Source organism: Parus major, chromosome 2 (assembly GCF_001522545.3).
Source record: "Parus major isolate Abel chromosome 2, Parus_major1.1, whole genome shotgun sequence".
Taxonomy (NCBI): Eukaryota; Metazoa; Chordata; class Aves; order Passeriformes; family Paridae; genus Parus; species Parus major.
Window position 1 is genome coordinate 104,401,143 of NC_031769.1, and position 22,308 is coordinate 104,423,450.

Consider the following 22,308-nt stretch of genomic DNA (forward strand, 5'->3'; position numbering starts at 1 on the left):
TGGCATTTCTGATGGCTGCAAGGAACGTCTCCAGCTGAAGTTCCTGCTCTGTCTACCTAAGTCTGCACTGTGTGTTTTTTCTGCAACCCCCTTCACTATACCTTCTGATGATCTGTAAAACCAGGGCTTCCACCTACCAGCACAGGCTCCTCACGGGCACACGTGAGGTTTTTGTGATGAAAGTCTGGGGAACTGAGCTCATGCTCTGTGAGGACTGTCATTGTTTTGCTTGCCCTTTACACAAAAGCAACACCCAGGTTCCCTGAGCAGGCAAATATCAGAATGTCAAATGTCACTTCTGCTGAGTGGCAGAAGTTTTGAGTGCCTGCTGGCATCCTCCTGTGGCCAAAGGTGAAGGGCAGCAAAACCTGAAGGCACTGCTGCTGAAAAGAGAAGACAATGAGTTTTAGCTACTAAGGGAAGTGGGAAATCTTTTGCTGGCTCTGAGGACTGGTTATCTTCATTGCTCAGTTCATTGGAGCCAGACTTATTGCCAGGTGTGATTTCCAGCTATGTCATCAGTCCTGAAAGCCAGGATGCCCAACCTCCATACCCATGGAGTGGCTGCGGTGTGTCTCTTTGTCTCTCTGTGCCAGACCCTCTTTTGGGGTGAATTGGGGTAGCTCCCTGGCCTCCAGTGAAGCTATGCTGACTTGCACCAGTCAAGGATCTGCCTCTTGGTATTCCAAACCTGTTGCCTCCTTATGCCAGAGGTGTTGAGAGGACTATGGGATGAATGCTGATTCACAGCCCCAGGAGGAAAACTGGTCCTAGCAAAAAGGGATCTGGCTGCGTCTTGCCTGGGGTTTGGGTTGCTGTGGCCAGCCAGGAGTGGGGATCACTCGCCCTTCTTGGTGGAGTTGTCATGCCATGCTCAGTGCTGGGCCACCTCATGTCCTGGCTGCCTGTGGGTTAATGTAGCCAAGTACCCCAGCCCTGCTAGCCCTGAGGCCATGTGGGCTTGGATCTTGTGATTTACAAAAATAAATACTTAAGTGCAAATTGAGCCATGCAGAGAAACACTGGGCTTAAAAAACAAAGAGTGTGGACTAGAGTGTGGATATCTTTCCTCTTGAAGCACCTATTGTCTAAAATGCCATTATTTGTGGTTTTACAAGTGTTGGCACTTAAAAAGCCCTGTTGCTAACTGGTGTTGCAGAGTGTTCAGCCTTAGTTAGGGTCAGCATCCTTTCTTATATCCCTTTTGCTTTTCCATTTTTCTTCCTGGGGTGATCTTTGATGTGCCACTGCTGAAAAGCTTAGCACATAACCCATACCTGCTGGGTGTGTCAGAGCTGCCTTGCTCAGATTAACCATAAAACAGGAGACCAGTGTGTTCCAGTTTCAGGTTGCTGACCCAGTAGAAAATGTCATGTGGTTGCTGATGCTCTTGATGGCAGCCTGTGGAAGGCCATTTTGCTTTGAAACCCTGTGGCACCTGTTTAGGAGGGCTCCTAGGAGGCCCAGCTCCCTTCTCAGCACCACCTTAGCCCAGGGTCTATCTTAGGGTGGTTCCTGCAGATAATCAGTCTTGCAGAGGGCATATAAAGATGCCCTATGGGAAAAGATTCCTCTTGGATCTGAGGATTAAAATGTTTTTTTAGGTGATATCAGGAGAAAAAAAAACAAACCCTAGAAACCAGCAATATTTCATAGGGAAGGTGTTTCCAATTATTTCTTAGAAAAAAAAAATCAAGAATGGAATGCTTTGCCTCCTTGGACCAGAAGCAGGGCTTCCAGGTTTTCAACCCTATGTAAGAATCAAAGGGGTGCAACATGATGCTGCCTTACTTAAAATGTGCTGAGGACCTCAAAGCAGGGTTCTGTGTTATGACTTTACATAGAAAAAGACTTGAGACCATACCTCCACACTTACCAAAACTGCTCTCCAAATGTACTGGATTGCTGGAGCTGCTACTCGTAGACAAAATAAAGGTTTCTTCTTGTTTCATAATTATTTTGCATTTTAATCCTGCTGAGCCAGCACAACTCTGAGTGTGTGAGCTGGACTTTGCTCTGGCTCTTACATTGGTGATATCACCACTCCCCATGGATAGCCTGGCCAAAAGCTTTCCTCACTTATCACCATTTCTCTGCAGTGACAGCCCTGGGCTGTGCTGTGAAAGAGCAAAGAAAGAATTTGACCATGAGTTTTGGTTACTAGTGAGGCTGAACAAGCCAACTTGACCCCAGAGCATCTTTCTAGTACCAGAATGAAGCTTCAGGGTTAACATTTGGAGGTGGGGGGAAAAGGTATACGGCCACTTATCAGGTTAGCACCTTTTCTCTGGAAAGAGTAAAAATTAAATACCGAATGTCCCAGGGCATCTGCTTCAGGTGCTAATATCAAGCAACATTAGAAGGCTCTAATTTGCTTGAGTGGCCCCTCAAGATCAGGCTGCTCCTGTCCGTGTGTGTTACCCTGGCCTCCAGTCTTCCCTAGGTCCTAGATCCTCTTTTCGTAGTGTTCCTGACACCCTCACACATAATCAGGTTTTCTTCTGCTCAAAGTGCTTGAGATAAGATGAGGTCCCTACTGTGGCTCAGAGTGGTATTTTTCAGCATGGCAGTGAGGGCAGTGGTGTGGTATGAGTGGCTGCACCAGCTGCCAGGCTTGGGCTGGTGACTCAGAGAACCACCCCAGGCAAAGAGAACCAGCCTTGGACAGGCTGCCCGAAGGAAGTAAGGGGTGCCTGGCTTTTCCAGAACTGCAGGTGGGCTTTGTTTCCTGTGAATGATCAGAGGGCAAAAAACCTGGGTGTGAAGTGAGCCAAAGTAGCTGATTTTTGTTTTCCAGCTGCAGAGCTAGACAAAGCCATACATCAGCTTTGTAACATCTACCATATAGAACTCAGGTAATTTAGTGTCTGTTCCTGCACAAAAATAAGATAACTTCTGCTCTTTTCAAAGAGAAGAAGGGATTCTGGGGTGACATCCTGTCCATGCTGTTGTGAACCTCAGTTGAGCACAGGCTGCAGAAACCCAAAATGGGCTTTGACTCTTCCTGTATGATCACAGCTCCAGATCTTCCTTTATCCAGCTGTCATGAACTTCATTCCTCACAGATCCTCCAGTTCCTAAATCTGTATACACTGGGCATTCCAGGGTTTTGTCAAACACACTGAATTCAGTATTAGAATATAGGGCAAGGGTTGTTGCAGTAGGCCAGAGAGAAGGAAACAGAAGGCTTGAGGAGCATTTTCACGTGCCTTCTGCTCCATATGTTGCAAAAGGCTTGAGGCCTTCACTACATATTTGTAACGTGTTTTGGAAACACTTTTTAATATTTCCTCAAAGCTATCTGATGGAAGTTGGTATCATATCTAGGAGAGTGGAGTAGAATTTCAGAGAATCACAGAATCATTTAGGTTGGAAAAGACCTTCAGGATCATCAAGTCCAACCTTTGATCTGTAAATTTAGGTGCCTGGGTGGACTTGCAATCAAACAAGAGTTGCCAATGTTGTAGCCAAAAGTGCTAATGTACTCCTTGAACAAATAATCAGGAAAATAGTGAGTAGGAGTAAGGAGGCAATTTTGCTTTGGAATGCTGCATACAGACCTGGCATCCACATTGGAAAAGGGTGTTTAAAAATTGGCAAAGGTAGGGAAAAGAATTGCTAAAATGATTTATGAACTGAGGAAAATATCTGGTCTTGATAAATTTAAAGACCATGGTCTGCTTCGAGTTCCTAAAGGAAGATTATAACGTGACTGGTATAGTAAGTCCCTTCGTGGAGAGAAAATGATAGGTGCTAAGAGGCCTTTGACCTCACAGAGAAGGACATAACAAGATCTAGTGGCTAAAAGGTGAAGCTGGATTAATTAAAAAGATAATTTAACTTCAGCTGAAACAATGAACATAATTAGTGATGGAAAGGAAAGAAGACTAGTGCTCAATCTCCTGTTGCCTTCCCAACAAAGCTGTCTGGAAGATCAGCTTTAGCTGACCAAAAGTGACTGAGTTCAGGACTGAGCTTGTTGCATCTGCTGCATCATGATTTATAGGCTGGATTAGTTTCCATTTGGTCTGAAACCATATTACTTTTTGGGATGAGACCCAATGCTGAGATCTTGAATTTTTGTTGTTATTAAAAAACCCATGGCATTCTTCCTGAGAGCCGTGGTAAACTCTGTGGTGTTTTGACCCAGTTTCAGCATAAGTAATTATTTTTTTTTGCATATCTAAAACATCCTACTTCCTCTCCAAAACTGTCCTGCATCTTTACTGTTTCCTGCTAAATACATCCTGAGTCACATAGAAGAAAAGTTTCAAAGTTGAGCAAACAAGACTTAAAAATCTGTCCCCTCTTACAGCAGAGCAGAGAGACAGGGGCTGCTGAGCAGCCCCTGCTCTTGGAGAAGCAGGAAGGAAACCTTCTCTGAAAACAGCAGTCCGCAGGTCTTTAGTCCATGACCTTTCAATGCTGTGAAGATCACAGCCTGAAGGAGGAACAAAGGTGTATGTCACCTCACAAATGTGGCAATTAAAAAAAAAATGAGCACAATGGGAGGTTTAGTTATAGCACTGAATGCCAGCTGGAACCCAAATTCTACTTGTTCTTCTCATGGGAATAAATAACACTTTATTAACACTAGTGCTGCTTTTTTTGCCTTGCTTACAGAGGATCCAGTCTTGTGGCGTGAGAGGGAAGGGATGAGCTTTGTCTGTTTGGCTGGTCATGTGTCTGATCCCTTTGCAGTAGAGAGGAGCCCAAACCATCCAGGCAGATCCTGATGAGTGTTCCCACCCTGAAGGAGTTTTGCACAAGCCTGGCAGATGTGTCTCCCTGGAGTGTCCTTGCTGACAGGAGAGGATATGCGTGGTTGGCCAGGGCTCTGTGGAGGGGAGAGGGAAGGAGGCCTGGTGGAGGGGAGATCTGTCCTGCTTCAACTGCAGCATCATGAGGAGCTGCTTGTGGGCAGCCTCTGCTCACGGTGACTCAAGGTGCATGAGGACCAAGAACCTGAAACTGGCTTTCTCTGAATCTGCAAGCAACTCTGGCAAGCTGTAGATCCCCATCTTCCAAGTGTGTGTATGTGTGCAGTGTCTTCATTTTCCTAAAATGAGATTTTTACTCAATGTCTTTTTTTCTATCATAATCCTCACTTTCTGTATTGTTCCATTTTATCTGAATAGAGCTTATTAAAAATGGAACAGTGGGGATGATGAGCCCCCTCTAGATCAGTGACAGAGGTGAAAAGTGGTGCCTGTGACATCTGGGGAGACACACCTGCCCCAACATTGTGCACACTATGCCTGGGTCTGTCCATGACTTGGACAAGATATAAGGCATAACTCTGCTCTTCACAGAGTTAACGAAATATGTCACAAGATTCATTTGATTCAATTTTATTTTAAACTATTAGAAACCTTTCAGCCTGAAACACAGTCCTAAAGAAGCAATATTCCCTTCCTCATGACGAGGTGATGTCCTGTAGTTTCCTGTAACTTTGACATGTCATTTTTTTTCTTTCCAGATCAAAGTAAGAGCCTAGAGACTGAAAAATAGCATTACCATTTTAACCAAAGGAAAAAAAGTCGCTCAAAAGTTTGACTAATAAAATGTTTATTCTTATTGCAAGCACCAAGTGATACCTTCAAGGTTTTTTAAAAAATACTTAGAATAGGCATGGAATAATTTTACTCTATATACTTCACGGACTCTCAGAAAATGAAAAGACAACTCCTCAAAAAAGAATCGATGGGATTAAATGTGCTCTAGGCAGAAGCAGGCCAGAGAGCTCTCACTTTGTTTTACCCAGTCTTATGCTTTGCTCTGGGTAGATAAAGTTTCTGGGACTAAATGAAAGCTTTGTATAAGCAGGAAATTCAGGGAAAACAGATTGTCTTTCTAAGTCTCCATAATCAGTTTTCAGCAAAAGTAAGAAACTTCAAATACTGATTCCAGCAGATTTGGGCTTTGTAAACAAGATGCTCATGTCTTAAAATTTCCCTGTGTCAGAGCTCATCAGGGCAGACATGGATAGGCACTGACAGCTGTGTGCTGTCCCCCTTCTCCAGTATAAACCAGTCCTGGTTCCTGTGCATGCAGTTTTCCCTTCTGCAGGTGGCTAGGGATACAAGCTGGAGCACTTGCTTCAGCATTGGGCAACAGGATCATGTCTACCACACTGCAAAGCACTTCCTTATCTAAAGCAAGGGATTAGCACTTCTGAAATGAGCCATGTATTAAAAACACAGGGAAAAATGGAAAGAAACTGATATTTCACACCGATTATGTGCAGAGGCTCTATGATATTGATGTGCACCTTACTTTTCATGTTCATGTTGGGCAACCTAAAATGTGGCCAGGATGCTTCACTTGTGTTTCAATGTGCTCCACTGACGGGGAAACCTATGGGAGTGACATGTAAACCCTAAGGCTTCAGCTCTACACAGTTCTGAGAAATCTTACCCTTGCCTCTCTATTCCCACAGATTTACACTGAGATCTTCCATATCCCTCCCAGCCCTAGGTCAGCTTCTGAGACACCTTGCACATCAGGTCCAGAAATTCAGTTTTGAGCAAAAATGTCCTGTTGAAAGGAGACTAGACATTCCCTGTGGTTAAAAAAGAAAATAAAAAAGTGCATGTGCTACCTAATCAGCATGGGTGGGAGGGAGGGAAATGAGGTAGGAAGGGTCAGGTGGAGCTCTACTGGTAAGAGGCATGGCAATGGAAGGCAGTGGGAATATACCTTTTCAGGGAGAAGACTCGGCATTAAGGACAGCTGCAGCACAAGAGAAAAGCAGGATGAACCAGAGGCTGTAGTGTGATCAGAAGACCAAATCTTTTCAACAGAAGCTTTGGAAAATATTTAAATTACTGTTCTAAACTGACGAGTTGAAAGTATCTGGTTTTCAAAACAAATTAATTTTCATTACAGCCAGGCTTCTTTGACAGGAATACAAGAATTTTGCAGGGTGTCTTTGGCTGAGTAAATGAATTTTTGATTATATCTTCTGTAGCAGATTTTCTGATAGCAAACTTCTTATTGGAGCTAAGGGAAGTTTATAATTTGCCAAACTGTTTTGTTGCAGTAATTTTGGCACAGTCTGCTGTTGCCCTGCTTGCATCAGAGAATGCTTATAGACACTCACAGGCTTTGTGGCTACATGCTGTCCTGAAGACAACTGCCCCCAAAAGAGAGTCCCCCAGAAGGGCATATCCTGGCCCATAAAGTCGATATGAGTTTGGGGATCTGTAGAGGGGATGTAGTCCAGATCCAGATTAAATGGATCATGTAGGTAAAACCCCTCTAAGCAGAGAGGGGTCTTAGCTCTGTAAGCAGACAAGGTGGAAGCAATGATGAGAGACTGCAGTGATATCTGAGCTTTCTTAATCACCTAAGCTCATTAGCCACACTGTCTTCAGCCTCATCAGCAGGTGAATGGAGGAAAGGGAAAGCCACCAACACTTTATCTGGGGTGTCATCCTCAGCTGCAGGGTGGCCCCTGACATGTGAGCAGTGAGGCTGAGTCTCAGCCAGCAGGCTTGGACAGTGTGCATCCAGAGAGGGCTTCCCCAGCCCTAGGGAGAAGGGAGGTTCATTTTCCAGACATAGATAAGATTAGATTCACTCCTCTGTTCTGTGTGTACTGTTCTGCTTACATGAATTAAACATGCAGCCAGAGAACAGGACAGCATCCTTCTATCAGTAAATTCAGAGCAGATAATTGAAAGAATGAATATGAGAACTGTTTGAAAAGTTAAGCAGCGGATTTGAGGCATGCACTAGGTTTTTAATTAACATTATTATTTAAAGTGAGCATTACTGGACAGGCTCCTTGAGTTCTCTGATAGCATATTCATTAGCTAATCAGCAGAGCTATTATTTCCTTGAAGTATGTCCTACTTTGTGGTACTAAAGTGCACACACTGATTTACTGGTAAGGGTAATTAAAGGGCATATCATAAACACCACTGACGTCATGGAATACTGCTCTTTAACCATCTCTCCAGCTAACCCTTCCACATGGAAAAACAGATATTTTGCAGCTGACCCACACCTGGTGTCAAGTGTTCGCTCTCCCTGTACTAGAATCTCTGCAGTTCTGCAAACCCATGGCAGCAGAGGATGTAGTTTTGCATTTATGGTTTCCCACACCCATGAAGTATACGAATTTAAGAGTCTTTCAAATTTTTTCTTTTGCCTTTGCAAAAGTCTCAATGCTGCTCAGAAGCTTTGCCACAGAACAGTCTTGTGCACAAGTTTCAAAGGAGAGCCTACACATGTCTGATCTATGTTACTCAGAGGTAAAGCCTGATGGGGCTGGGAAACTCCTCAGAAAACAAGAGCTTTCCACCACACATCCCTTGCACTTAGATCTTCCCTGAAGGTGGAAATACAGCCCCTGGTGGTATATTCCTTTCAGGTTCTAAGTGGAAATCCAATGTATAAGGGGAAGGCCAGGCAGGTTGGAAGAACTGTAGCTAAACTGTGCATTCCAAACATATATCTCTGAGTAGCTCTACATATGGGCTGTAAAATTTGGAGGACCTTCAGCACGGAAGTCTGAAAATCAGGGGTGCTTTGCATCCATCTGAGCTGCTGGCTTGTAAATGCTGTAGAGGAAGGTGGGTACACGAGTGAGCAAGGGCACATCGGTTCAGGTGGTTCCTTCTTCTCGCCTGTTTTCCCTCCTTCCTTCTTCCTCTCCCTCCCTCTTTTTCTCCCTCTATGCTTCTGTTTCATCCTGTGCATTTTGGTTCCTTTCTTCCCAGCTACAGGTCTGACACACATATATTACTGGACAATTGAGAGATCAGAAAATCTTTAAATCCACAGCACTGAATACAACAACTTCCTGATTTTTTCCCACCCCATTTATTAGATTCTTCAGTATAAGAACGTTGTGTCTGTCTTTACTGAAGTTCATTTAGTGATATAATTCCTGATATCAGCAATAAGTAGGTCATAAAAATAGAACAGAAAATCATCTTTCACAAATGAAGGAAGTAAAAAAGATATATACCAATAAGAAACAAAATATGAAACATTTTATTTCAGAACATGGCAAAATATTTTTTTTATTTCAAAGGTATATATCCCTGTTTGTCTTAAAGATGCTTGTTTCCAGTGCAGATGACTGGTTTTATTTGTAATTTAAAACAATGGCCAAAGTTCTGTTCTGAGTATGAATTCCTCAAATGAGCGTTTGCTCTCTGTTAAATTAAAATTACCAAACACAGTGGGACAAGCCCACTTGTCCAGCCATGGTGCTGTCATGTTTTCCTATTACTTTTAAGCTGAAAAGTGCTCTGTCCTCCCTCCACAGCTCAGACATACAGTGGGGTTCCTTATCCCAATTTTGTGGATCAACAGGGATTTAGAAAGCCTCTGTAGTTTTCCTAACATCTCACAGGAGTCATTCACAGACAAGGCACTTACTGAGGATCTTCCAGATTCTGGGCAATGTCCCAGCTGGGGACTGTTGTAGTATCTCACCAATGCCAGGACACAGGCAGCAGTGTGCGACAGCTCCTGTTAGTGACTACACAGCATGGCATGGTTTTGGTTGGGACTACCTAACATTTTCCCAGCTGTTGCCCCTGGTTAGGGAAAAGCATCTGGGCCAGGGTCTGCTCCTGGTTTGGATTGTTGTCCTCCTGCTTTGGAGAGTGAGAGCTTAGCCAGAGGGACATAGGATGTGCTTTGCAGTGCTCCTCCTTTAACTGTTCCCTGGCCCATTTTATTTGCCAGCATAGGTACAGCCACTTGGCATGTATTTGTGGTTTGTTTTTGTCTGCTGGCACGGAAGTGACATATTTCAAGACTGGTTGGTGAAGAAAGAGAAGGAAACATGATATGAAATGTGGATGAATCTTATGTGACCCTGAGCCAAGCCCTGCCTCAAGACTGGGGATATGTTTTCATGAAGGAACGTGATTCTCTGCCCATGCAGTGTCAGCACAAAGCAGAGATAGGCCCCAACACGTGACCATTTAGTGACTAGTTTGAATGGAAATGTGTGATTTCTGAACAGATTTATTGTGCAAGCAAAAATGTATTTGCTAAAGATTACAGCAGTGTGTTTGCTCTGAATGCTGAGCCTAGGAAAAAAAGACTGCCTGTGTGACTTTTCATAACACACTGAAATAAGGTCTGTGGTGTCAAATACCTGCTGTAACTTTGTTAGCCCCGTCCCTCAGTCTGCAGCACAGGGATCAGGCAATGGAAGAAAAGTAGAGTTGTGGGTGCAGAGACCACTCTCTGGCTCAGACTCCAGCTCCAGTGGCCCCTGTGGATGCGGGTGATAGACCTATTCACATGGCTTCAAGGTCTGTGCCAGCAGTGGAACCTACATGCCCATTGTTCCCTGACCTTGCCACAACTCTTCTCTGCCCGTGTGTGGGGAGACATCAAGGAGCTCTTTGGCCCACCGGTGGTCCCTGCAATCCTTCCCTAACCTTCCTCCAGCTTCTCTCTGCCACCTCCTTCCCAGGCTATCAGGAACCCAGGAGCCTCTGCTGCTGAGAACCAGGACTTAGCCTTGGACTTCTAATTAGTCATTATTGCTTCTGATAGCCAATATTACTACCTTTATGTTAGTGGTATCACATTGTATAATTGTGAAGCTGGAAGGTTTGTAGAGGAGTTGGAACTGGGACCATTACCCCTGAAATGGAGCAGCTGAGAAGCTGGGTGCCTCCTCCTTCAGAGCTATTTTTCAGGTTGGGTTCATGAGCATTTCCACTGAAGATAACTCATAGGCCACATAGTTTAGTGGGCAACCAACCCTCCTGGTCTGAGACCAGGATTGGGAGACCACATGGGTGGAGGGCAGGGGTGTCTCAGGATTTTTGATGAAGGAAAGTGGATACAGAGTGCCACCTGGGGAATTCCACAAATCTAAATCCACCCTTTTTCTTTTTGTCTTTTTATAAAAAAACTTAAAGCACTCAAGTGACTGATCCACAACATGTAGACCTCAGTTTGGTTTGGAACTGAGATTCAGATGCACTTGCAGACAAAATTTAAAAAATGTGATCTTATAGGCATACTCGGGGTCAGCTGATAAAAATAATTCTTTTGCCAGTGTGTTGAATCCAGTTACCAGTTCCATCACTCAATTTTCCTGGCAGAAACATTCCCGGGACTTTCTTTTTGCTGATGCTCTGCTGCACTCTTTGAAAACAGAAACACAACCAAGTGTAAGTTGGCAAGTTATCTTGGAGTTGTCCTTGTACAAGGGAAAATGGGGCTTGATTTGGTCTGGAGGTCTGCTAACATTTGCTGCCATGGCATTTTTGCCAGTCTTCATGACGCCAGCGTATGGAGGAATGCTGCAGCATATGTATTTGAGGGGGTTTGTTTAGTGTAAGCATGTCTGTAGGAGGAGTAGTTTCCTGAAAGGAACAAGTGGAGTGGCTGACCTTGCACTGATTCTGCTGACAGTTCCTGCTTGAAATAAGGTTGTCCCGGTCTAGTGCAACATCACTCACCTCCACTCAGAGAGTTTCAAACTGTTAGGAGACACAGAGGGGCTATACAAGGAGTAACACATCCACAGGTGTCCCTCTGCACCAAACATGGTATTTGAGCACATGAAGGCTCTGAAGGACCTCAGCTCCAGACTGAAGGTTGCAGTCAGTTTATAAAAGAAGTCTCTCAGCTCTGCACATCTTCAGCCATCAGAATTCAAATCTAGTTCTGGACCCCAAGTCAAGTTAAAGGCAAAAAAACGGAGAATATCCTGAAATAGGAATCAAAATGGTCTCCAAAGTACTTGTTTTGCAAGGCCAGCAGGAACAGCATCTGCATAGCTGTTACTTATAAACATGAAAATCAAAAAGCATTGTTGAAAACTGATTTAAGGGGCTGGGCAGATTCAGGTGCAAGGCAGGAGATTGAATGTTTTGCCTCTTTGCCCTCCTCATGCTTTATGCCTTGGAAACCTACCTATGTCCTGCCTGTTAATGAACATCTGCTTTTGATTGTCACAAACCCATATATTTCAGTAAAATAAACATACCTGATCTCCACTTGGGAAAGAGCCTATTGTTTCTGCTGCACCAGGTTCAAATATTGCTTTTAAATCAGAGATGGACATTTTTTTTCTCACTTGCCTAATAGTTACCTTTAAGTGCTAAGTGACTCCATCAGGAATTATGCTTCTGTGTTTGGACTAGCTGCAGGACATGGGCTGAAATGTTGCCTTTTGTTAGGTGTCTGATGGGTCCTCTGTTGAAGGACTATCTCCTGGCTATACTGGCTGTTGCTGAGAGAAAATTAATATATCTTTCCAAAGCTAATTCTGTGTTAGTCCGTCTGGAGACTGGACTAAATGCAAGTGGCAACAATAAAACATGGCCTTACCAAGTCTGTACATCTTACTGGTAATTCTGAGCTACTGTCTTTTTTGAAGCCAAGATAGTTGTTACCATGTGACTTCATGCCTGACAAGGGCTCCAGAAACCTGCATGATAAACAAACAGGGTGAAGAAAATATATGTGCAGTCACCATGAAAGCTGTAAAGGGCTGGAGCTCCTTGGTTCCTCAGAACAGACAGACCTTGACATGTCATGACATGGTGTTTGCTGCTTGGTGACCTATCAGTGTTATCCTACAGTATATAAATCACAGTTTCTACACATGGGAGAAATCAACATCTATTGGTTTCATGTTGACTATTGGACTATATGATCATGGCCATTTTTATCATGATTTTGGTCTTGCCTTAAAACAGCACTGCAGGCACCTGAGGTTCCTCACCTTCACATTTGCAGTCTTGGTTCCAACTAGACTCTGCAATTAGTTGTGAAGTAATGGGGATAGGAGTGATTTTATACTTGAGCAAGTCAAAGGTTCAAGATTTGATTGTGTTTATTTATATTTATTATGTCCTATTTCGATGGCAAAAAAAAGCATTTAGCAGTTTAATTGTAGGGAAAACATCCATGCAAATGGACTGGAACAAAATACCTTTCTAGTCCAATACTCTGTTTATAAATTACAAAAAACTGGCTACATTCTTGGGAAGCATGAGAACAGGACACAAGCATATATTTTCCTTGAAGTCCCTTGCACACAGACCATTTTCAGCTCAGAATGTTTTGGACTTTCCTAGACACCCCAGTTTGTTTTTCTAGTAGCTTGCAATGAATCTCTTGTCCAGAGCTTGTCCTGTTCCTTCTTGCTGCACAGGTAGCTGCACCTCCTGCAAGAACCAACATTCCCGCTGCCTTGTGATGAGCCCTGATCCAATTTGCTTTATTTGATGTTCCCTAGGCCATCTTTTGAAGATGCTCTGGACAGCTGATCACTCTCAAGTCACTTCTGATAGATGACTGTCTTTAATGTCTCAAAACCCGGATCCTCCAAGAGCATGTGGCCCACATCAAATTGGCACTGCATATTTGAGAGGAGTGTGGTTGCCCACATGCAGTGTTTTGCCATCAAAGGCCATGTCCATCTTGGGAGAGTTAGCTGGGAGAAAATGGACAGAAGTGGTTTAGTCCATAAGGAAGCCTGTGGTGCATAACCAGCCTGTTTGTGCACAGTGGGTCTCTCAGTGATATTCAAAATCATCAAGCCAAGAGCATAAGCACAATGAGACTTCCCTACATCCTGAACCTGCTCAAAAGCACAGGACTTGCTGCTGAGGAGAGCAGCTGGCTAACATAAAGAACACAGCTCATAAGGAACATGTTCAACCTAAGTCTGGACACAGGGACAGCTGAAAAAAGAGGATTTCTCCAGGATTCCGATGTACCTCCTGATATGTCTGGCTGGGAAGAAGGATGCTTTGGAAGATGCTTTCAATCCTCTCTGCTGTACATTTTCTTCTTTGCTTGTTTCTCACCAGTCTGTTCTCACAGGAAGCTCCTGCTTCGCTAAAATTAATGCATGGGTGCCTGCAAGCAAATATCTCCAGTTTCCTAGGTATTGGAGGGTTCTTCACTCACATCTCAAATCTAGGCCAAATTAAGGTCAAACCTGTGCTCAGATGGGTGTTCTTCCACCCCTTTGAGTTTCCACACAAAGACAGTCCATTGTGCGTAATCAATTTTTTTCTTTATCTTTTGCCCTTCTCAAGCATCCACCAAAAATGGATCATGATTCATGCATAATGATCATGCAGCTGCAAGAATACAGGGACTGTGGAGTGGGCAGTGAGGGAATACTCTGCCATTACTTATTCTCAGCAACTGAGAACACTTCACAGAATGACTCAGTGAACTATTACCTCACATTTCTCATGCGAGCAGCATCAGGGAAAGGCTAGAACAGCAGCAGGCCTTACCTTCCCCTGCCCCCAAAGGCAAATGAACCATTAATGGTGCAGTAAAGCAGCAGAGCAAAGGTGTGTTTGCTGCACAAGGCTGGTCTCATAAAACTGAACTTTGCCCAGGACCGAACAAAATTGTAAGAAAGTCACAGTCAACAATTAAGAACATGTTTTTTATATGGAAAAGTTATTTATGACCTTCATCCGACATTTTATAAAGTTTTAATTTTGTTACACAACATCCATTCCTTTCATGTTTTGGCAGGAGAGATGTCAGGGCATTAGGATAGATGCAATAACCACATTTTTTTTATGCTTACTTGTTATTGAACTACCTTCTTCTCTTTAAAGTGTTTTATGGTCGAGGTACTCTATTTGCATAATTACTGCCACATCACCAGTCAATCAATTTTATGTGTTTCTCTCCTAAACCAATCTAAAATATGATACGTATATAAAAACATCACCCATGATTATACAGACTTCACATTTATTATTGCTTCAGGTCAAAGATATATGATAAAATTACCCTCTGTTATTTCCCCCTCCCTTCCCACTTCTTTAATGCACAACTCTGAATACTTCCTTTAGTACAGTTTATCAGCAATTTATTTTTTCTCTGAATGAGAGACAAAAGAAAATAAGTAATGGAGCTAGTCAAAACAAAGCAAGTAGCTACCACAGACAGCTATGAGGATTGCTCATTTTTACAAGCATGTGGAAACACAAGCAACTGTACACATTGATAGATAGATAGATAGATATCACATAGATATCTCACATAGATATTTTGTCAGGAAAGACAAAAGTATTCCCGCTTTCTGGCTAAATTCCATACTTGAAAATAAGTGGCTCCAATGGAACCTGAGCTCCTGTGACAGCTGAAACTTGATGGTTCTATCTCACATCTTGGTGAAATATAAAAAACAAGAGAACCCAACCTCAAGTTAGATGACGTGACTGATGTGTCATCAGAAGCCAAGATGAACCATTTTACATACCAGTTAGACAGTGTTACACAATTTGTTGCTGTTATAAGTTACACCGGTTGATTCTTGCCACCAGTCCATGTACAGGGAGAAAACTGTAGTTTTCTCAAAGGTAGTAGAAATCATTTATAATAAGAAGTACTTGATTTCTTCATGGCAGGAGTTGGCTTCCAGTTATGAATTATCATAGAATAAACAATCTGATATGTTCTTCAAAAATATTTTGCTGATCCTTGCTAATCTTCCATCCAAGGTACACCACAACGGACTTGACTTTTCATCCTTCTTACTGCGGACTTACTGAGTGTAAAAATCACTTCTGAACATTTGAAGGAAAAATGAAAAACTAGCCTGTTTCCTGCAAAAAGTAAAATATAACAGTAAGCATACTTATCAAAATTCTCGGCTCCAGAAGATCCCAAACAGAGCCAAAAAATATGTAATATCTCACTTCTGCTGACGACTAATTTATCTTTTTCTCCTCAGTGTCCAAAGTATCAGTGCTATGTTTTTGTGTTTAGATTCAAATTGTAATGGATCAGAGAACAGCAGTTTGAAGGAAATGGCAAAATTCCCACTTATTTTCATAAAACAAGAATTTACATCTGCTTCAATAAAAGCTTCTCACTACCCTGGTCTGGGATGGGCTAATCCTCTGTTTCTGTGTGCTCTACTTCAGCTTGTTGTTGATTCAAACTCTGCTATTTGTGTGCTTCTAGGAAATAATCCAGTGTGCTCCGAGTTGGAAAACTCAAGAAGTGACTGGAAGGTGAGCTGATTGCTATTTGTGGTTTTTAAAGTAAGTTCTTCATTGCCGACGAAATTTTTATAGGCAAATAGCGGTTTCTTTCAAGCAGCTTTCATGACAGCTGTTGACAGCTTCCGTCAGAAAAGCCAAGCCTCACCACTGTACAAATAACGTGTTCAGTCTTATCCTGACTGGAACAACATTATCAACAAGCTCCTGTCTTCTGCTTGATAAAAAAGGCTTAATAAAGCAGTCTTTATGAAAAACATACTGTGACAAAAGCAGCATGCAAGCAAAGACAAGGTAGATCATTTGACTAACTCATACTGAGTGAAAATTTGGGGTAGATGCTTGTAGGTAGATCCTGATCCTAGGGATGGCCCTGCTTGAGCTGAGGGATTGGACCAGGTGAATTCCAAAGGTACTGCTGTGGTTTAGTCCCAACCAGCAACTAAGCACCACACAGGTGCTCCCTCACTTTCCACCCACCAGGACAAGAGGGAGGAGAATTGGAAGGGTAAAAGTGAGAAAACTTGTGGGCTGAGATAAAAGCAATTTAACAATAAGAATATTACTACCAATAATAATATAACGACAACAATAATAGAAATCACATAATGAAAAGGAAGTTAAATTTAAAAAAAATAGAAAAGGACAAGAGTGAAATAAACCACAAAAAAGATGAATTATGCAAATGAAAAACAGCTGCTCACCACCAATGAACTGACCAGCCAGCCTCTGAGCAGCTGCCCCTGGTCAACATTCCCCCCAGCTCTATAAGTTAAGCATGACACAATATGGTCTGTGATACCCTCCTGGTCAGCTGGGGTCAGCTGTCCAGGCTGTGTCCCCTCCCAGCTTCTTGTGCACCCCCAGTCTCCTCACTGGTGGGGTGGGGTGAGGAGGAAAAAGGCCCTGAGGCTGTATAAGTGCTGCTCAGCAATAACAGAAACATCCCTGAATTACCAACGCCATTTCCAGCACAAATCCAAACTGCAGTCCCCTGTTAGCTACTATGAGGAAAATGAACCTCACCCCAAACCCTTGGTTGCTTCCAACCTTTGCCATTCTGTGATTCTGCAGGTACTTAATCCAAGAGAAACCACCAACTTTCCAGTTGAGCCATATGTTTTTTCCTCTTCTCCAAGCCGTGTTTCCTACCACCTACCAAACCTGCAAGTGTTTCCATTGGTTTCACAGCCCTTCCTGGATCCTGACAACGTGCTCACGTGGTTGTCCCTGAAAGGCTGGGGTATCACACACCTCTCTGTGCACATATAGCAATGGTCAAACGTAACAAATGTGTAATGCAAAGACTAATCCCTCTTGCCAGTCCTTTCCAAGCATAACACAAGTTCCTCTGCTCTGTTGAGCCAGATTCTCTTGGGCTCCGGGGTGCTTTTTTGGAGTGCTCTTTCTGGAGGGAAAGAAACTGCATTAAGAGGTTGTAACCCTGTATTTCTCAGAGCTGTGGGCTTGGTCTCCTCAGGAGAGAATCCTTGATTCAGGAATTCACTTCCCCCTTCCTGTGAGAAGCCCTGGGTTTGTTGACTTTCCCAACACATTGCACAGGCTATCTATTTACTCAGGCTTTTTCTGAACGGGTGGGTTTCGTGTGGAGGATCTTTGACATTTCCTTGTGCTTGCATTTCTTTGAAAGACATCCCTTTAAACGCTTATGAGTTTCCAGGCTTAACTACTTGTCCCTTATGACTCCTAAAAACTCGTAGATAGACAAAGATTAAAAAAAAAAATAAATAAAAAAATTACTTTCCTCCCCACACAAACCTCTGTACCAGTGCTTTAGCAATTAAGGGAGGAAACCAGACTTCCTCCTTCTCAGTGATGCCAGACGTTGCTGTCCCAGTCCTTGGCAGTGCTGGTGCAGGAAGCGTCCCTCATCCTCAGGCACTCACATCCTTACAGTCTGAGGAGAAGCTGGCAGATGAGTGCAGCAGGGCCAGCCTTACCAACAGGAACAACCTCCTGTGGAGCACTTTGGAGATCAAAAAGGATGTGCTGTTATTAGCTGGGCTCTCCACCAGCTGCAGCAGGACAACAGGGGCCAAGGCAGCACCAATCCTCCTGCCCAGGGAGGGGAGGGAGGAAGGATGAAGGGAGCAGGGAAAGGGAGAGTTTTGGACTGAGTTGATAGGAGAACAAAATATTTTTCTAGTTGTAAATCTATTAGATAAACTAATGTCAGGCTTTATGAGATTCCAGATGAAATGCAGGAATATGCCAAGCTTCTAATTCTTATTTCCAAATGTTGAGTTAATTTGGATCCAATCTGAGCCAAATTTTCCCTTAGTGCAAGCAGGTGCAACTCCACTGGATTGAACAGAGTTACACCCACTTACAACAGGGATGGATTTGTCCTGAAGTGATTTACATAGGGCAGAAAAGAGCACACATGTTTCCAGTGTTTCATCTTTGAACCATGAATTGAAATTTGAACATGAATTGAAAAAAGTTGTTCTCAGTCTCACACAAATTTGTGGCCTAGTGGAAGGCTCTACTGAAACACAAGAGCTTACTATCTTTCCTTCTTTTGTTCATTTGTTCCCACTTTCACCCACTTTCTTTTCTTCCTCATCCTTGCATTTAATCCTGTAATTAATCTGGTGTATTTTTTTGCAAAAGACATTCTTCAATTGTGAATGAGGATTTAATTTTTGAATTCACATTACCTAGATATTATCTAATTTCCTTCAGATTTCAGTCTAATTAGATATTGAAGTAATACCTAATTTGTAATTTTCACTGCAATTTTTGTGGGCACATTGTTTTACTGGTTCTTTGTATTTATTTAAAATAGAAATCAAATTATAATATTGGGAAATACATGCCTCCCACCAAAACCAGTGACTGTTACTTGCTTCCCTGCTCATTTAATAGTAAGACTGAACATAGAAAGCAATCTTTTTTGTAGACGATAGTAAATCATACATTGACTTGACACACTACTTCTTGTTAAGACAGATAATAGGTATATAGCCACAGATAGAGTGAAAAACAGTGTAGATACAAACATTTGCTTGAAGGGTTTGGGGAGGGAGGAGAGTATCTGTTGACTAATTATCTCCGTTTTGCAGTTTTTTTCTGTCTCCTTCTTGGGACTTTCTCATCCATAACACACTGGCCACTCACTGAACAGTCTGGCCCTTTGGTTCAGGTGAGAGGCTGCATGGCAGGATGGCAGGATGGCAGGATGGCAGGATGGCAGGATGGGAGGATGGCAGGATGGCAGGATGGCAGGATGGCAGGATATCTGGATGACAGGATGGCAGGATGGCTGCATGGCTGCATGGCAGGATGGCTGCATGGGAGGATGGGAGGATGGGAGGATGGCAGGATGGGAGGATGGCAGGATATCTGGATGACAGGATGACTGGATGGCTGGATGGCTGCATGGCAGGATGGGAGGATGGCAGGATGGCAGGAGGGCTGGAGGGCAGGACAGCAAGTGTTGCCCAAGGCGTGCAGGAGGGCCTCAGTTCCTGCGTGGTTCTCACAGACCCAACAGCAGCTCTGGGGGACAGCCAGCTCTGGCTGCTTCTGGGGATTGGTACCACCTGGCTTTTATTCTCCCACCCAGATATTCACAGCTCACAACCTCTGACTCTTGCTCCGTGCCCCTTGGGTGCGTGCAGGACGGCTGTGTGTTATCCGCTTCCTTCCTCCATTGCCCCCTGCCACAACACGGCTGAGGGAGCCCCACAGTCCCATTAAGGAAGGAAGCCACTAACCTTCTGCCCTCTGCCTTTGTGGGAAACACTCTCTGAGCCTTAAATGGCTTATTTCGTGCAAGGGGGTAGTGAAAACAAAGTCCATGCAATAGGATGCCTATTTGTGCCTGGTAGCATGCTCTGACCAGAAGGTCAGCTATTATTTGCATGAGTAACAATTTTCCCCATTTCAGCATGTCTGCAAGGAGCCCAGAAGTGTTCAGCATCATAGTCAGGGTGCCAGCAGATCCCTCCCTGCCGGTCATGGGTACACCCTGGGACAAACACCCACGTGCTCCAACACCAGGACAATTACACCAGGCTTTGGCCAGTCCTTGGCTCAGCATTTCACTAGCTCTGGTGAAGATGCAACTGGGCCTGAGCAAAAGCTCTGAGTTTACCCAGAGGAAGTAGAAAGATGCACTGCCCCATGGGGATGGAGGCATGTGCAAGCTGAGACACTTTCTCTGCTCTGAGGTCTCCTGTGGCTCTGCTGACCCAGGGAATGCAAGCCTGGCTGCTGGCACCAAGGCTGGCCAACCCAGTCCTTCCCACTCCTCCAGACAGCACAGCTATCTAGTGATCTGGCTGGGTGAGAGTCCAACATCTTCAGAGCTTTCAGAGGAAATTTGCTGTTAAGCAGTGAATCCTTAACAGCTAGGAAAATATGAACCTTCCTGAAGATGCACATGAGAACATTTCTGGATGTTCCCATATGACAAGATACTCTGTTCACACTATAAATCCAGTAATTTATTCTCCTTAAATTTCAAGTGATCCAGACAAAGCAATATAGATAAAGGTTCCAGTGTCCCTGAACTCACAGCAGCCTTTTTAGCAACAATAGCAGCTTTGGCTGCAGAAAGTACTTTAGGTTCAGGCCTGGAGGATGTTAAGCCTCATCTTGCACTTCCCCTTCGGCCATCCCTTTTGTTACTCAGGTTAATATTCTTGGCTAGAGCAGCTCATGCTGAAGGAAAAGGAACAAACATTTAGTCTTTTAAATGATCAGCCCTATAGTTGCTTTTTCTCTACTGCTGAAAAATTTTACCAGGTCTGCATAAGTTCAGCATAGGACTTAAAAGGATTCCTATCTCAGGCACAAATGGATCAATATGCTCTTAGAGTTCAGTAAGACAAATCTGTGCATATGTCATATCAAAAGAGTGGTTAAAATGAAGGAAGATAGAAAGAAACCCCAATAGTTATAATTAATAAAAAATATATAATATGTAATTTCTATGTTTTCTTGCCATAAATTTATTACATTTGAAATAATAGAAACTTGCAATGGGCAGTACAGGTAATCAGTATATGATATTTATCTGGTACCAAAATCCTTCAGGGTAAGTTTTCTTTAGAGGGTTGATTGTTGGCTTTTGGTTTTGCTTTTTTTTTTTTTTTTTTCTGCTGAGTTGTACATAGAGACCTCAACTACACCAGTGTTTGAAGGATAATATGAGTCCTTCCCACTTGGAAGGCTAAAATGGATTTGACAGGCAATGGTCCAGGCTCACTCCCATCTGTGACACTTTCAAATGATTCATCATCTTGAACATGAAAGTAACTTGATGATGTTATGACTTTCCCCTAGATAAGACAGTTCATCTGAAAGCAATTGCTCCAACTGACTGTCATGCAGACGCCTCAACAGTGACACTGGACATTTGCTTACATATTTTAATATTTTTTGTGTGTATTTTTACAGGCAGTGGGATCTCAAACCTGGGCAGGATGCTGGTGTGGAGGAGCATACAGTGTCTGCAACACTACCACACAACATCCTTGGTTAAGTAACTAGCCTTTACTGTTCCATTTATTTCTCAGCCTAATAAAGCTCAGTAATTCCCAACTTCTATTGATTTTGAATAAGTTAAACAATGTAATTTCTTATCAAGTCGTAGTTTCCACTTCTATTAATTCTTCTAGGAAGCTCAGTAGAATGAATTAATAGTCTGACAAACCTTGATTCCTACCTGCTCAATGCTTCAGCAACCCTGTTTTGGCCAGGAGGCTGAGCCAGGCAGCCTCCAGGGCTCCCTTCCAGCTGGTATGACTCTGTGAGTTGAAAATGTGACTCTCTTACAATGTACCTATGCTTCTGGCACTCTGCAGGTCTTTTCTGAAGCCTCTGTGGGTTTGGCTTTGCACAGCTATCCATAATTTTCTAAGTCAGTCACATTAGCCCTCCCCTTCAAAATATAATCCTGTCACCCAATTTGGCTCTCGCAAAGAAATACTTCCTGTAACATCTTCTAAATAGTTCATGTTTTCGCTTCAGTCACTGCTGCTCCTGTAACTTTGAGGTAAAAGCCTGCAGCCCTGAAGTTAATATGCATTTGTTCTCCCTTTTCTCATGTCAATAATGCTCGATTCTCTCAGAGACATGCAGGCTTTGGGGTCTCTGGTTCTTAATCAGTATCTACTTAGTGTCTAGTCACTGGGAAGAGACTCATGGCTTAGGCAGGCAGGGCGCACAGAGTGTCTCCAAAATATCCAAAAGTCAGTTTTAATATCCACCACTATACACACATCCTGCCTTCTCCTTCATTCAGACCATGCTTTATTGGCAGAGCAATGCTGTCCATTTCCTGTGAGCATGTGCAAAT

The 22,308-nt window shown here is 43.3% G+C and overlaps 1 long non-coding RNA gene across 1 annotated transcript; it reads left to right on the plus strand.

The window, feature by feature from the left end:
- Window positions 1-14,604: 14,604 nt before the first annotated feature.
- On the plus strand, window positions 14,605-21,551 carry LOC107214974. The gene is made up of 2 exons (XR_004496074.1): window positions 14,605-15,992; window positions 21,408-21,551. It is a non-coding gene; the product is annotated as an uncharacterized LOC107214974 (long non-coding RNA).
- Window positions 21,552-22,308: the final 757 nt, after the last annotated feature.